Source organism: Telmatherina bonti (genome assembly GCF_933228915.1).
Source record: "Telmatherina bonti genome assembly, chromosome: 9".
Classification (NCBI taxonomy): Eukaryota; Metazoa; Chordata; class Actinopteri; order Atheriniformes; family Telmatherinidae; genus Telmatherina; species Telmatherina bonti.
In genome coordinates, this window is record NC_136627.1 from 8,753,121 (window position 1) to 8,770,728 (window position 17,608).

General features: G+C 40.8%; 1 long non-coding RNA gene across 2 annotated transcripts; it reads left to right on the top strand.

The window, feature by feature from the left end:
* The first annotated feature begins 294 nt into the window (after window positions 1-294).
* On the top strand, window positions 295-7,308 carry LOC306760404. Of its 2 annotated transcripts, none has more exons than XR_013771441.1 (3): window positions 295-380; window positions 484-573; window positions 4,859-7,308. It is a non-coding gene; the product is annotated as an uncharacterized lncRNA (long non-coding RNA). The 2 variants fall into 2 exon arrangements; XR_013771442.1 differs by having other exon boundaries at window positions 297-406.
* Window positions 7,309-17,608: the final 10,300 nt, after the last annotated feature.

Consider the following 17,608-nt stretch of genomic DNA (forward strand, 5'->3'; position numbering starts at 1 on the left):
CCTCTACTGGTGTAGCGTATAAAATACATAAACATAACTAAATATACCCAATAATATCCACGATACCACACAAACTTTGAGCAAAATCAGGTGAAAATTGTTGACGTTATTGTTGTGGTTGGGCCTATACCTTACAAATAAATGCATTGGAGGCGCATGGAGACCCATCCAAGATGGCGGCGCGATGAGACGTCAGCTCTTAAAGGCAGCGTGACACAATGCGGCGTCTATGTATATATTATGTCTATCTGTTGCAGCACCTACACAAGGAATAACGAAGAAGAAAAAGCATAAGAAGAAGAAGGGAAAACGTGGAGGAGGTTACAACGTTGTTGATAAGCGAATAAAGACCTCAAGGATCCGTTTCATTTCCTCTCAAGGTATTGTCTGCACCATTATTTCATTGGTAGCCTACTTTAAACTACAGCTGGTGAGTCCGATGTAGCTTTTATACGGACTTATGTTGGTTTCCGTCCTCTGCAGAGACCAGCTCGCCGGGGAGAAACTACGCCACAGAACAAGGATCAGATCAAGACGTTTCTTTAATCGGGGCAAGTCTCGTCAGGAGAGCAGGTGAGACTTTACATCCCTCGGTGTGATATGTTTGGTTTAATAAGTAAGTGGCCGTATTCCAGGGAATGATGTGGTTGTGATGTTTGCTGCTTCGTGAGGTTAAGTTGTTGGTGGGGCAGAGTGGAGGCTCTGTGATGTTGATGTTACTTTGATGTTACTTCAAGTTTTGATTTTTCTGTGTCCTAAGGGCACATTCACATCAGCCTTTTTTATTCGAATCCAAAACAGCGATAATTTCGTCTCCACGTGATCCTTTAAAGAAGATGTAAAGAATAGTCTAGACGTAAGGATATTACATATGATTTTTTTTTTGGGGCATCCTCTGTCTGTAAACCTAATATCATCTATGTAGTGAGATGGGATAACAGGTATCCACTTATCATAAATAGCCATTACTAGGGATACACCGATACCAGTATCGGTATCGACTCAATACCCAGTATGCGTGTTTGTACTTGGTATTAATAAAAGTGTACCGATACCACACTAGTCATGCCAACGCATATGTGTTTGATGACATCCTTTGGACATGTTTTACAAGAAATAAATGCCTTTCATGTTAAAATGTGACATTTTTTTGTTACACTAAAGCTGTGATCATCACTGTTAATTCAACAAGAGCTGGACTCAATATATTAAGACAAGAGGAGAGCTGCCACCCCCTAAAAGAAGCGTTCCCACGCTATGTATCCTGTTTCTTTTTCAATCTATATACGGAGCTACCAGAGCAGCTATTTGGTGGAGTTTGGTGCAGCTGAAATTAGCCAAAACTGCCAACTCTGACAGGATTAGTTCGGGCCGTTACAACAGCAAAGTTTCTGCAAGCAGCCTGCAGCTCTTGTTTGTGGAGAGAACTGCATCGTTGAGGATCAGTATGACTTGTTAAGATAGCATTTTCAGAAAGCCAGTGGCTGCTTCACGAGCCGCAAGTCAAGAGTCGGTGAGCCGCATGCGATGAGGAACATGGCACAAAAAGCAAGATCTTTGTTTCGAAACCACACATTTATAGTTGTATTTCAGTAAAATGTTCCAAATAAAACTTAATGGAATTGTTGGATCTGTAATGTTATTATATTTGTATTGGTGAGGTAACTTCAGAAAGGATGGGTAATTTATTATGACCTAATGAAATCTTACACAGTTATAACAGCAATAATAACCATAGTCACAATAATGTTCACATAAACAGATTTGGTATCGGCAAATATTAGTGACGGCAGATAAGGATTTTTTTCTGTATGACAGGTAAAATATTTTTGACTTTTCTTTTTATTTGTAGTGTTTTGTTATGGTCACTCCTAAGTATTTTACTTATTCTTTCATTGAGATTCCAAATAAAGTTTTTGATTTGTAATTGTGTATTGACATTAAATCACATTTTTTGATGTAAGTATAAGCTTTGAAAGAAAATCCTAATTTTATTGATAACTAGAGGGATCTGTTCTTTATGTTTCAGGAAGACTGTGGTATCCTCAGCTAGCTGAGTTATTATAAGCTCCTTACTAATTATATTAAATTACGTCATTATTCTTAAGAAAAACTGTTACTAACTCTGCAACAAATATAAATCATAAACGAAGGGCAGAGGCATCCCTGTCGGATTCCACATTTCGCAGGAAATCTTCTAGTTGTTCCTTAAGAAAGAGAGACCGAACTATTAATATCCGGATATATTAGATATATCGTTTGGAAAACTTTGCACCAAATCCAAAATATTATAGGGAACAGAGCACCTGAAGCTGGACATTTAATAAATAACACACAGTTTGAAGTTTTGTTTTTCAGTTTTATTAACAACATGAAACTTGAAAAATGCCCTCAAACATATAAAGACATACTGAACAATACAGAGACAAGAATCAAACCTTTTTATTTTACAAGTTCCATTTGTGTTGAAGTGTCAGTATCTAATTCAATTAACAACAAATTAAATGTTACAGCTCGAAAATTTTACTGTACTTTACGTGTTTAGATTTAAATAATTAAGTCCACTTGTACCTCAGTTGTTTTTATAAAACGTTCAATGAATGAAATAATAAAGCCTGTTAGCTTTGAGAAGCTTTGAGGTTAAACTACAGACCATTGTCCAAAATAATTTGACTGCTGGGCATAGCCATAGCATGTGAAATGAATTACCCACTTGACCGCCCTTATGCCAACAAAGACTTGACATACTTAGGTCTATTTTCTATAATTTTGGAAGAAGTAATGTATGCACTGCGAAGAATTTTTTAAATTTATTTTTTCTAAATCCTAATAGGCTTTTACTTGCAATTCGTCCCAAGTATGGGAGTCCATTGGACATCCTGACCAGATGCCTGATCCACCTCAACTGGCTTCTTTCGATGCAGAGAAGCAGCGGCTCTACTCTAAGCCCTTTTCGGATCAACAAACTTCTCACCTTATCTCTAAGGAGAGCTTAGCAACCCTATTGAGGAAATTCATTTCAGCTGCCTGTATTTGTGATCTCGTTCTTTCGGTCACTTCCCACAACTCGTGATCATAGGTGAGGGTAGGAACTTGGATTTGCTGGTAAATCGAGAGCTTTGTCTGCTGGCTCAGCTCCTTCTTAATCATGACAAACTGACGCAGAGTCTGCATTACTGCAGACGCAGCACTGATCTGCCTGTCGATCTCACGTTCCATCATTCCCTCACTTGTAAACAAGACCCCAAGATATTTAAACTTCTCTACTTGAGATAGGACCTGACTCCCGACCCGGAGAGGAGAATCCACCCTATTCCGGCTGAGGACCATGGTCTCAGATTTGGAGGTGCTGATTCTCATCCCAGCCACTTCACACTCGGCTGCAAATCGCTCAAGTGAGAGCTGGAGATCAGGATCAGATGAAGCCAACAGAACCATGTCATCTGCAAAAACCAGGGACCCAATCCTGAGGCCACCAAGCCGGATCCCCTCAACACCTCGGCTGCGCCTAGAAATTCTTTCCATATAAGTTATGAACTGAATCAGTGATAAAGGGCAGCCTTGGCGGATTCCAACCCTCACTGGAAACTAATCGGACTTACTGCTGGCAATGCGTACCCCTTCCTCCCAGAGTCTATCTGACAAACCCTCCTTTCCAAGACCCCTGAATAGACCCTACCGGGGAGGCTGAGAAGTGTGGTTGCCCTGTAATTGGAACACACCCTCTGTGTTGCCTTTAATTTGGGTTTGATGAAGGTAAGCTAATTATAACCAATGCTAAGATTCTTTATCATAATCTTCCCTCTTTACAGTAGCTATCATACTTAGAACACTACCCCAGTCTGGCTGTCTAGAGGCACTGTTCCCGATGTCCACATGATGTTGCAGAGGCGTGTCAGCCTGGACAGCCCCACAGCATCCAGAGCCTTAAAGAACTCCGGGCGGATGTCATCCACCCCTGGGGCCTTGCCACCAAGGAGCTTTTTAACCACCTCAGCGACTTCAGCCACAGAGATTGGAGAGTCCACCCCTGAGTCGGCCAGCTCTGCTTCCTTACTGGAAAATGTGTTGAAAGGATTGAGGAGGTCCTCAAAGTATTCCTTCCACCGACCCACAACGTCTTGAGTTGAGGTCAGCAGCTCCCCATCTCCACTGTACACAGTATTGATGGAGCTCTGCTTCCCCCTCCTGAGCAGCCAGATGGTGGACCAGAATTGCCTCAAAGCCATCCAGAAGTCTTTCTTCATGGCCTCGCTGAACTCCAGCTGAAGCTGCGTCCCGCTTAGCCTGTCTATATATCAACTGCCTTCAGAGTCCCACAGGCCAAGAAGGCCCGATAGGACTCCTTCTTCAGCTTGACTGCTGGTGTCCACCAAGTTCTGGGATTACTGCCACGACAAGCACCAATGACGGCCACAGCTCCAGCTGACCACCTCAACAATAGAGGCATGGAACACAGCCCTCTCTGACTCAATGTCCCCCACCTCACTTGGCCCCGCTGGCAAAGGCCCGGCCACCATAGTCAACCACTATTTAGCCACACGATCAGAGTTCATCATGCAAATTTTTGTTTGTGATTAATGAAATTATTATTCTTTATTTCATTTCAGATCACACACATATACATACTAAAACAAAGTGGATGTAAATATTATGTATACCTGTTGATAATTATTACCTGCTGTAATAAGCCAGAGTGTGAGATGAAAACCACTGGACCACTCATCCAAAGCTGTACCTTATTTATTCAAATAAGGTACAGCTTTGGATGAGCCTGTTAGTTGTGGAAATGTCTTTTTGGGGATTCTTATCCGCTGCGTGGTCTTGAAATCCAGCTTTGTCTGTATTTTTATTTCAGGTTTCTCGGAAGATGTGCAGCAGCCATTGGTGATTACAGAGGGAGTTCCTTGTAAATGGAGTCTGGACAAGCATGACCTTGAGTCCCATCTCATAATAGAGGAACCAGAGGAAGTACGGCCAGCCAGGATGGAGAGCGGTTGACTGTGGCTCTGGTGGACAATGTCTCCAGTTTACTAAGTATGATAGCTACTGTAAAGAGGGAAGATTATGATAAAGAATGTTAGCATTGGTTATAATTAGCTTACCTTCATCAAACCCAAATTAAAGGCAACACAGAGGTAGAAGCTCTGATCGACAACCCTGCTGAACAGATTAGATCAGAACCTGATGAAGAGGACACGAATTTACCAGTAATCCAGACCCAAGCACTTATTTACAATCAAATACTGAAAAAAAGGCTTCAGGCTCTTCACAGAAAAAAACTTTTCAGATTTTGGAAGTGAAATGGAAGGTGGTGATAAAGAGTGGAATGACAGCAGGGCACATGGGCCAGGTTTAAACAATGATGTGGAGCGTAACACTGCCACAAAATTACTCTGGTCTGAAAGTGATGAGGAGTTTTACTCCCAAAGATCTCATTATAGACTCTTAACTAAAAGGCATTTCACCTACTTTAACAGAAAGAAATGTTTAAAAGGTTTGCATTGTGTTACTTTGCATAAAAGAGTCCACTCAGGGAATAACAATGTTAAATGTGAGATCTGTGGTAAAACATGTCTTCATAAAGTTAATCCTGAAATGCACATGAGAATCCATACTGGAGACGAACCATTTAGCTGTGCTGAAAGTGGACAAAGATTTAGTGAGAAGTCGAACTTGAAACAACACATTCATATTCAAACAGGAGACAAACCATTCAGCTGTGATGAATGTGGACAAAGTTTTAGAAGAAAGTCACACTTAAATGTACACATGAGAATCCACACAGAAGACAAACAATTCAGCTGTGATGAATGTGGACAAATACTTAGTCATAGGACAAGCTTAAAAAGACACATAAAAATCCACACAGGAGACAAACCATTCAGCTGTGATAAATGTGAACAAAGATTTAGTCAAAAGACAAGCTTAAAAAGACACATAAAAATCCACACAGGAGACAAACCATTCGGCTGTGATGAATGTGGACAAATATTTAGTCAAAAGACTAGCTTAAAAAGACACTTAAAAATCCACACAGGAGACAAACCATTCAGCTGTGATGAATGTGGACAAAGATTTACTAGAAAGTCACACTTAGACCTACACATGAGCATCCACACAGGAGACAAACCATTCAGCTGTGATGTGTGTGGACAAAGAGTTAGTCACAAGTCACACTTAACCGTACACATGAGAATCCACACAGGAGACAAACCATTCAGATGTGATGTGTGTGGACAAAGATTTAATCGAAAGGCAAACTTAAACCAACACATGAGAATCCACACAGGAGCAAGACCATTTCCTTGTGAGGTTTGTGGCAAATTATTTAGGTGGCGTAATATGTTAAAGAGACACATGCACGTCCACACAAAATAGAAGCTGTACAGATGCAGGATTTTACTGCAAATGTGTAAACATTGTGTTGTTTACATATTAGTTGTGTGCTGGTTAGAACTTCATGTGGGTTGTCCAATAAGCTTGTTACATACTCCACAAGAAGCGAGAACTTTTTTCTGGTTCTCGAGGCTCCGAGAAGAAAATGACATCATTTTGTTCTCGCAGACGTGTTTGAAGAGAGTTCTTGACACACTGGGCTGGCAGAACATTTTTCTCGTGGGACTGCGAGAAGTATCGTGTGATTAGTCGGACATTGGAGGTGGGCATGGTTAACACAAAAAAGCATGAAGCGGAGTTGCTGCTTCCATGTGTTTGCTGTTGCCGGTAAAACGGATTGTTTTGATAAAACAGCTGATTGAGGTGGTGAGAAAGTACGAACATTTTTACATGTGGCATTAAAACACTCGGACCCAGCCGCGTGCACGACCCGCCCTGCCGGCACAATGTTAAAGAACCCTTTTAAAAAATTCCTGGATCCAAACGGTGATCCGGATCACCACCAAAATTTAATCAGTTTTTCAGAACTCAGTTCTTGCTTCTATGGGAGTATGTAACAAGCTTTACACTTTCTTCAGAAAGAAATCTAGCTGAAGAAGTTAGACTCAAACTATCACTATGTCCGAGTTGAAACCTAACACGTTCCTTTCAGGCTTTATTTATCCGGACATGTTCAACAAACTTGAACAAACATTTATCATCACATTTTGTCTACGTGTGAATTCACGAAAATGGGTTGATTTGACTTTGTATTTCTTAAATCTTAACTGGTCTCTTTGTTCTCTTGTACACACAATTTCATTTTATCATTGCTTTTATAATTTTACAATGAATCTTTTACCTAAATTTTAAATAATTAGCTGTTTTTTATGTACAAGTTTTGATTAAAATATGATGGTTTGAATTTTTTTTTTTTTTTTAAAAAGCAAGGGGTGATATTTTAATAGATTGAATTGTTCTCAGGTATTGCTATCCAGCTAAAGTTACCATGGTAACTTTTGCAAGGATGCATTTAACCACAACAATGAAACATGATTTATTGTTTGATGAGCTAAAATTGGTGAAAAAAAACATTACTTTTATGTACATGTATATAATTATTGCAACATTTTAATTATTGTATTTTTTAATAATTAGATATACACTTCTATTTTTAAAACTCTCACTACCATTTTCTTGCTATATTTTCATGTTTGTAAACCATCAGTTTTCTTTACAATGATGTAAATGGAAACTAGAAAATAAATTTCGAACACAAATGCCACATTTTTCAGTTTTTTTCCTTCTTAAAAATCAGATACCATACATTTTAATAAGCTATCTGAAAATTACACAATCTTGAAAACAAAACCTCAGCCATTAGCCAACCTCTCCATGCACCCTGGACGACATGGGTTCTCTGGGTACTTAACCGACAAACAAGACATGCATGTTAGGTTAATCGTTGACATTCTGTTTCGTATTGACTTTGCCGTTTTAAGGCTATTGCTGGTGGGTTTATCCCACATGCGCATAGCACAGAAAACTTCTGTCCAAACCCACCTACTTGGTGGGCTCTGTTTTTGTTGTTGAGAATAAATTGACTGGGACCCTACCAACGGCTCCTAATTTTTCTTCACCACTGAAGCATCAAGTTCACATCAAGATGACCTGCACCAGCAGTATCTGTCAGTGTCCTGTTTCCCAAACCAGCTACATCCTACCTTCAAGGAAGTATGACGGTTAGCTAGGTCCTCAATAGGGGCGTCTCCAGGCTTTGAAGACAACTTGGTCTTAGCCCAGACCAAATTGGATTGCATTAGGAGGAAGCCAGGGCCAACCACACCAGCATATGGTCCCACAAGGGGTCTGAGGACCTTATCTCGGTACCTAATGGCAGGCAGGCTACCTCTGGAAAGCAGATGGAGGGCTGTGTGGCCCTCCAAAGAAATGCCACCTTTCACAACCAGTGCGGAAGGCTGTGACAACAATGGGGGAAGGCCACACTGTTCATACACACATATGTATTTTATTAAAGAAAGAACAAAGTATGTGTAAGCAGCGTGTAAACGTGGAATTTAGTGGTGTAAAGTAGTTGCAAGTCGCAGCCCACAGCCTTATATAGGCAGGTGCGCTACAGCCAGGTGCTCTGATGACTGGAACCACCTATAGCACACCTACCTACAAACAAAGAAAAGCATCATAAAGGCCAGGCCTCACACCTCCCCCCAAAAAATAAATATCTGGCCACAAAAGCGCATATTCCTTCACCAACCAGATCAGCAACGTTTGGGAAAACAGGAATATACAACCTTCATGTTGTGGTGTTAACAACTGCCTCCATCAGAACACAGCCTTGTCGCCCAAAGGAACCCACTTCCTAAATAACAGATTGTCACGCACAAAATATTCGTATACGGCACTTCTTACATCAGACGATGACATTGCGCTTGCAAACAAATCTTTCAACGTCTTATCATTGTGCTGCGCATGTTGCAAATCATCCCCCGACACAGATAATGGGAAATCTGACAAGTTTAAACCGGTCTCACACACATCCTCCTGGGATGATAATGCAGACATCTTTGCAGCCCTGCTTACTGCTTGGGTTACTGCACAAGCAGAAGAACGATTGTTCTGATCAGATGGCAAAATTTAACATCACTCCATTCGGTCTTACGTCTCGTTTTTAACACTGGACACTCACCTTTCCAGTGTTCCCAGGCCAGCCGAGAGATATAATCCCTCCAGCGTGTCCTGGGTCTTCCCTGGGGTTTCCTCCCAGAGGGACGTGTCCGGAACACCTCACCAGGGAGGTGTCCAGAAGGCATCCTGCCCAGATGCCCAAGCCACCTCAACTGACTCCTCTCGATCCGGAGGAGCAGCGGCTCTACTCTGAGCCCCTCCCGGATGACAGAGCTCCTCACCTTGTCTCCAAGGGAAAGCCTGGCCACCCTGCGGAGGAAACTTATTTCAGCCTCCTGTGTACGAGATCTTGTTCTTTTGGTCACAACCCACAGCTCATGACCTTAGGTGAGGGTAGGAACGTAGATCAACTGGTAAATTGAGAGCTTCGCCTTCTGGCTCAGCTCCTTCTTCACGACAGACGCGCAGAGTCCGCATTACTGCAGACACTGCACCGATACGTCTGTCGATCTCATGCTCCATCCTTCCCTCACTCGTGAACAAGACCCCGAGATATTTTTAAACAAATTTATTTATACAATAGTGACAAACGTTGAGTTTCAAGTTATCCTCGATACATTTTTCTTTCTTTTTTTTCCCCTCAAAATGATAGGCCTGTATTACACATTGAATCAGTCAACAGACATAAAATAAAGGCCGTGAAAGCCGATTGCTTCAATACCGGATAAACAAAAAAGAAAAAAAAAAAGGTTTCATAAAATAAAATAAAGATAACCTAGAACAAAATAATAATAGTAATAACAATAAGTAAATATAATTAGAACAACAACAGCAACAACAAAAAAGGTAGGGCAAGGTAAGTGGGTGGGGGTGGGGGATTAATCAGAAGGCATTGTTTGTAGTGATTTACAATATTCCATAAAAGAACCCCATTTACGTTCAAACTTTTGTTTATGTCCTTTGATTGTGAAATTAATATTCTTCATCTTAAGAAATGATAGGACATCACGGAACCAGTGAGATATTAAAGGTGCCTTAGAAGATTTCCAAAGTAATAAAATATTATGTCTTGCAATAAGTGATGTAAATGCCAAAATTTGGGCATGACTGGAATTAGTCAGAATGGAATTTACTGGAATGCCAAAAATTGCTAAATAGGGATTCAAATCAACTTTAATTTGAAGAACTTTGGAAATGATTGAATATTGGTTCCAGAAATTGCAGAGTGATGGGCACAGAAAAAACATGTGGCTCAGGTCAGATGGACTTGCATGGCATCTTTCACACTGATCTATTATCTGTGGGTAAAAGCGTGACTTCGAATAGTGAACTCTATACAGTATTTTAAATTGAATTAGTTGTAACCTAGCTGAGGGTGTGCTAGAGCGAACATTTGCTATTGCTTTCTCCCACTGCTGATCTGAAATGGTTACTCCCAATTCCTGTTCCCAAGACACTCTGATCCTTTCTGTTGAGTCCATAAGTCGTTTATAAATTACAGATGTAATTGACTTTGTTTTAATTTTGAGAGATAACAATTCTTCCCATGGTTGTGTACTCGGAAGAGAGGGATAAGATGGAAGAAGAGAAGATATACATTGTCTTATCTGAAAGTAGCGAAATAGGTGAGTAGCAGGAAGCTCATTCTCAGAGGACAAATCATAGAAGCTTGAAAAGGTATTCTCTTTGAAAAGATCTCTACAAGTTTTGATACCACAGTTTCTCCATCTCAAATAAGTAGCATCAAAAAGACCAGGAGGGAATAAGTGATTTTTAACAATAGGCATCATTAAAGACGCTGATATAAACTTAGTGATTTCTATATTGTGCCCATATTTTGAGAGTGGACTGTACAACTGGATTTTTTGTAAATCGACCGGGGTTGATCGGCAGTGGAGAAGATACAAGAGCCTCTAGTGATGAAGAAGTGCATGACTGGGATTCCAGTTTACACCATAGCAGTTTGCTTGACTGTAGCCAACATATTAATTTATGAATATGAGCCGACCAGTAATAATATAAAAAGTTGGGTAACGAAAGCCCACCACTAAATGTAAACTTTTGTAAAAGTGACTTCCTAATCCTGGGATTCCTCCCCTCCCATAAAAATGAAGTTATAAGTCCATCAAGAGTTTTAAAAAAGGTTCTAGGAAGAAAAATAGGAATACAGTGAAAGAAGAAAAGAAACCGAGGCAAAACGTTCAGTTTGATTTCTATTGATTCAACCTATAAGTGAAAGGGATAGAGAACCCCATCTCTGAAAGTCTATTTTGAGTTGATTAAGGGGAGGAAATTCGTTGTGTATAACAAGGGCAGAGTGCAAGTAACGTTAATTCCTAGATATTTAAATCCTGATGGGCTCAGTTTAAATGGAATCTCAGTTTGTTTGAGAGCAAGAGCTAAGGAATTTACTGGATAACATTCACTTTTGAGAATATTTATTTTATAGCCTGAAATTGAACCAGACCTAGTTAATAATGAAATTATATGAGGAACACTTGTCACAGGATCTGAAACATACAAAAGCATGTTGTCTGCATTGAGCGACAATTTTAAATTAATACCAAAGCGAGAGATCCCTTGAAAGCCATTGAGTGAACGTAAAGCTATTGATAAGGGCTCAATAGGGGGACCATGCCTCCCAATTACTCGCCTCCAGGTCTCACTGTCATTGCCCACGTGAGCACTGAAATCCCCCAGCAGAAAAAGGGAGTACCCAGAAGGAACACCCTCCAACACTTCCTCCAAGGACTTCAGAAAGGGTGGATACTCTGAACTGCTGTTTGGTGCATAAGCAAAGACAACAGTTTCATCCACTGGGGTAAATCCCAACGCTTTCTCCACACGGTCACAATACTACCCCCAACCGCAACGAATCCAAAGGGAAACGCTGCTACACCTGCCCAGGGACGCCCCACACAGTGCAAAACACAAATGCACTCAACCAAAACCACCAGATCTGTCCGAAACAACACACCAGCCAAGAAAAAGCTTTCAAAGTCCCCACATAGCACTAATCAACAACAGCAGACATTGCAAGAGCAGATAAAAACACCACCAAAACCTGCTAACCACAGACCTTGCCCCAACGTTCAAAATCGACGAGCACAATCACGCCAACAAGAAAAGACATGGATCCAACATCACAGAAATGAGCCGTACCGCTCACTCGCAAAGAACAAAGCCAGAACAAGGCACAATGCCACGCACCCCACAACCCCCACACCATTACTGACCCACTACCAAACCAGTCATGCTGGAGGATGTTGCAGGCAGCAGAACGTTCTCCATGGCGTCTACAGACTCTGTCACATCTGTCACATGTGCTTAGTGTGAACCTGCTTTCATCTGTGAAGACAGGGCGCCAGTGGCGAATTTATCAATCTTGGTCTTCTCTGGCAAAGGCCAAATGTCCTGCATGGTGTTACACTGTAAGCACAACCCCCACCTGTGGACATTGAGCCCTCATACCACCCTCATGTAGTCTGTTTCTGACTGTTTGAGCAGACACGTGCACATTTGTGGCCTGCTGGAGCTCATTTTGCAGGGCTCTGGCAGTTCTGTTCATCCTTGCACAAAGAAAGAGGTAGCGGTCCTGCTGCTGGGTTGTTGCCCTCCCATGGCCTCCTCCACGTGTCTTGATGTACTGGCCTGTCTCCTAGTAGTGCCTCCATGCTCTGGGGCCTCATTTATCAAATTGTGCGTAGCAATGCTGACTGGCGTACGTACGGAAAACAGGAAATGTGGCGCAAAAAAACTTCCAGATTTACAAAGCAGTGCGCACGCACGTCCCATGCCTGTTTCGCTTCATAAATCAGGATCAACACTAAATGTTGCACTCGTGAGGGAACATCTTGTCACGCCTACATATTGTCCATTAAAGGTCAGGTAAACACCCCCGATAAATATTAATCGAGCTCATTTCCATGACGGTTCAGCAGGGAAAAAAGCCAAAAAGAAGAATTTTTTGGAAAATGAGGTAAAAAATTCTAATCAATGAGGTTGTAAAATGTAAAAATATTTTATCTGGTGGAGACGGGATGGACATCACCACCAGAAAGGCAGAGGAATATCAGCAGGTGACAGATGCTGTCTGATGCATCAGACCACCGGACTTATCCATAAAGTAAAAATAAAGTGGTCAGACAATAAAATGTAGGGAGAAAGTGCATCTTGGTCCACAGGAGGAGGAAGGGGGGGGGCTGTTGCCCACTCCCACAGATTAGAAGCTGGCGGGGGAAATGAACGAGTCCAGAGATAAGCTGCAACAAAATGCTCCAAATGATGCTGAAAGTGGTTCATTCCTTTGTTTCATATTATAAAATGAACGTACATAAATGAGACGTCTCTGACTCCAGTTTATTTACTGGGAACATACTGGTGTTCCTGTGTGTCCCAGCTGGGTTGCAGCGCTGCAGGTGAGGTCAGAGAGGAGGGGGCAGTGGTTCCACCTTGTGTCCTAGCTGCGGTGTCCTCGCAGAGGAACCAATAATTCCCATCAAGGAGGAGGAGCAGGAGATGGAGAGAAATAAACACCACCCTGACAGAAATTACACTAAAGATAAACTTGTGAAAAAAAATCAGAATTCTCCACCTCTGATGTGTTGCATCACTTCTAGACGTAAAGCAGCAGCGTTTGGTTCCAATGTGAGAAGATGATTGACAACACAATCATTCAGATTGGATGATTGATCAGGTGAACGCAGGTGAAGCGCTGACGCCATTTAGTACCATGTTATGTAGCGCCTCCACTATCTGCACACTTCTGCCGCTGTACAACAGGTTTCCTCCTGGGCATGGAGGCACCTCCACCTGCCTGATGGCCGCTACACCATGGCGTGTCTGGTTGTGGAGAACATAGTTCTGTTACTCTGCGCTCTGGGTTGGGAAAAGGGGTGAGCAGCCCCAACTTGTCAGTCATTTCCCTTTGGAAGGTGCTGGGCTTGACTCCAGAGTCTCCAAGCTCATCCACAGGGACAGATAAGCCACTGTGCACCTCCACGCATTTGGGTGCATTTAATATCCAACCATCACTTTATGTTCTGTATCTGCAGGTCGGGGAAACACCCTGATCAGCCTAATGATGGACAACATGTCATTTTAATGCAATTATTCATTTAGACTTTTATTATTATGGCAGCTTCTGTATGACTTAACTGTGTTAAATGGTTTTTATAACACGTAGCACTGCTTCGTTTACGAACAGATTTTAGTGGTTGATCTTTTCCGTGGTGGAGGAACAATATCAAATGTGCGGTTCTTTTTCTTTTCTTTTCTCTTTTTTTTTTTTTTTCAAATGCTGTTAATGTACGGCATTCTGCGTAAAGGTTTTATATTTGATTTTGAACAAATGTATCAAATTTCACACCATTTCTTTGGTTTTATTTTCTGCCTTTGGTGTCGCCGTTTCCCATTTCTCCAGATTTTGTGCGTACGCCAGGGTCAGAGTTGGCGTGGAGGTAGGGACGTTTTACCGCCAAGTCGTGTTTTGATAAATCCCAAAAGTTGACTATGATTGGCGTACGCCAGGTTTTTTTGCGTGCAACAGCTTCGTAAATGAGGCCCCTGGACCCTGACAGACACAGTAAACCTTCTTGCCACAGCTTGCATTGATGTGCCATCCTGGATGAGCTGCACTACCTGAGCCACTTGTGTGGGTTGTAGACTCTCATGCTACCACTAGAGTGAATTCACCGCCAGCATTCAAAAGAGACCAAAACATCAGCCAGAAAGCATCAGAACTGAGAAGTGGTCTGTGGTCACCACCTGCAGAACCACTCCTTTATTGGGTGTGTCTTGCCAATTGCCTATAATTTCCACCTGTTGTCTATTCCATTTGCACAACAGCATGTGAAATTGATTGTCAATTAGTGTTGCGTCCTTAATGGACAGTTCGATTTCACAAAAATGTGGTTGACTTGGTGTTACATTGTGTTGTTTGGGTGTTCCCTTTATTTTTTTGAGCAGTGTATTATTTTCCTATGTTCTATTTCATTCTTTGTTACATATTTATTGAACAAATAAGGATAAAAATGAAAGATCTACAGATTTTCTTTTTACCTTCTTTGACATTTATTCCTTGAGCTCATGCCTGCAGTTCGTTGTGAATCATTTTGACTCATGTAGTGATTGTTGATGCTCACTACTTTTCAAGATGCATTGTGGGTAATTTTGAGTGCACTACTTTTTTCTCTCTGGACATTCTTAGCAAATGGCAAAAAGCACTAGGGAATAGTGTGGACATTTGAGCTCAGCTACCATATACCACAATTTGTTGATATGACAATACAACTATTGTCTCACAGATATACTTATAATTCAGAAAATTAAAATGATCTAAAACAATTAGAAAAACTACATGTATATATTTATTTTTTTCCTTGGATACACGAAGGTCAGAAGATGGATGAACCAGGTCCAAAGCCTACCAGATTGCAGGACTGACCATCCAGAACTGGAAACCAACTGCATCAATATTTACACACTACAAAATATAAACAATACATAAACAGCTGACTATGGACCAACTCAGGAGAACTGAGGCAGAGTGAGTTCAGTGGAACAAAGTTTTCCTTTCCAGTACAATACCAGTGAAACCAGTCACTTTTGTCAACATTTTTATTGCAGTTTCACAGTAAAACAGTACAACAGTTTTTCTCTGCCAAGTGACCAAAACTAGCAAAATAAATAAAATATTTACTATGTGCACCACTGTCCAGGATAGCTTACCAACACCTGGTATAATGTTCTTCCCCTGCAGAGGCTGTAGATGTCTTGTAGACTGCAGCTTTGTTACTGGTGCTGGGAATACTTGGGACGACACATCAGGATGGTCATCCTGACATTTGTTGTAAACCAAATACGTCAGGAGTTTCCTGATAAGAATGGGAGCTACACCGGGTTCCAGCTGGCCCACTACTGAAACGTGACAAGTGCCTTTTGATGACTTCTTCCTTTGGTGGCCTCTCATACTGAGCACTGAGGTCTTCTGGAACTGGAACTTCTTCAGCTCCTCCACACGTGGCGGGAAGAGAAGCCTCATCAGCTCACTGAAATATCCTTTAAAAAAAAAAAGTAAAAGTTTGTAATGCTGAATGCACTTTGTTTACTTATTTTTCCACAACAACATAACTTATAAAAGTAAAAGTTGTATAATTTAATAACACGATCTAAATTATCTAAATTATGTGTAAGTATTTTTTTAAAAAAAACATCTACTCATTACAGCCTTTGTCTTTGTCAGTGATATCTATGATAAAATATTTATTTCTTACCAAATGTAGGCTCTGTTTTTAAAAGGTTTGGCAGTTGCTCGTCCTTTCTTTGATTTTGGATAAACTATTTTGAACATCGTTTTCCCCTTCGAGGTCCTCATCTGTTCCGTATTTTCAGACATTTCTGCCGGATGGAGCCAAAGAATGGGAGGAACTCCATCTCACTGGAAAGACAGAAAAGCAGGATGATGTAAAACAAAACCAAATATTAAGTAATCACAATGAATATACTTTTAAAAAAATGTACCTCCATTCAGAGGATTGAGTGAAAGACTCATCAGGATCATAAGGGTCTGGAGATCAAAACGTTTCTGAGAGAAATGTGGTGTCAGCACCATTGTCTTCTTCTTCCTCCTCCAACTCAATATGTGGCCTTTTTGCTGGTCTTTGTCTGGACAGGTTGGTTTGGCTACAGGGGATGAGAACTGTCCCAAAGGTTTTCATTGCTTTGTCTCTGTACCAGCACTGCCAGTCACAGCAGTAGCCTGGGTTTCTGATGAATACAAACATGTACATATAGTTCTTCATAGGTTGCTGTAAAAAATCTTTAAAATAATAATCAAGTTCTGTAACATCTATAATCATACCTTTACTGCGTACATGGACTATGAATATTACAAGAGCGTTGCTACAGAGCTACAGATGTGAATAATCTCAGGTTTACACTCTGGCTGCTGACAGACTTCTTTGCCACAGAATGCTGTGACGCAACACACACAGTATTTTGAAGTTCAGTGTGTCATGCCATGTTTGGGAATGTTTTGTGTCCTGGCTGTGTGTCCCAGAATTTCTCTGAAAATAATATTTCAAATTTATGAAAAATTGAGCATCTACACAGTTTGGACAACAAATTCCCGGTCAATATATATATATATATATATATATATATATATATATATATATATATATATATATATATATATCTGGTCAAATAAATTACTCAACCTTGTGAAATGTTATTCCACACAATATTTTGCCAGTTATTGCAACAGTATGCTGAACAAAATACAGGAATAGTTGCTGGCTTTTTCTTTTCTACGGTTGACTCTCATTTACGTTTAATTTATCAATATAGAGATACTGTTGTACAAAGTCTGAAAATAAAGCATTGTATCAAAACTGCAATTCAGAAGTTAAACAGAAAAAACACTTGGTGTGTAAACCTCCACCAAGGCCTTTAAAAAGTTTCTGGATCCAAACAGTGATCCGGATCACCACCAAACTTTCAGTTCTTCCTTTTCACGTTTCCAACAAGTCCTGTAATTTTCATGAAAATCAGTTTATAACTTTTAAGTTAACCTCCTTGGCAG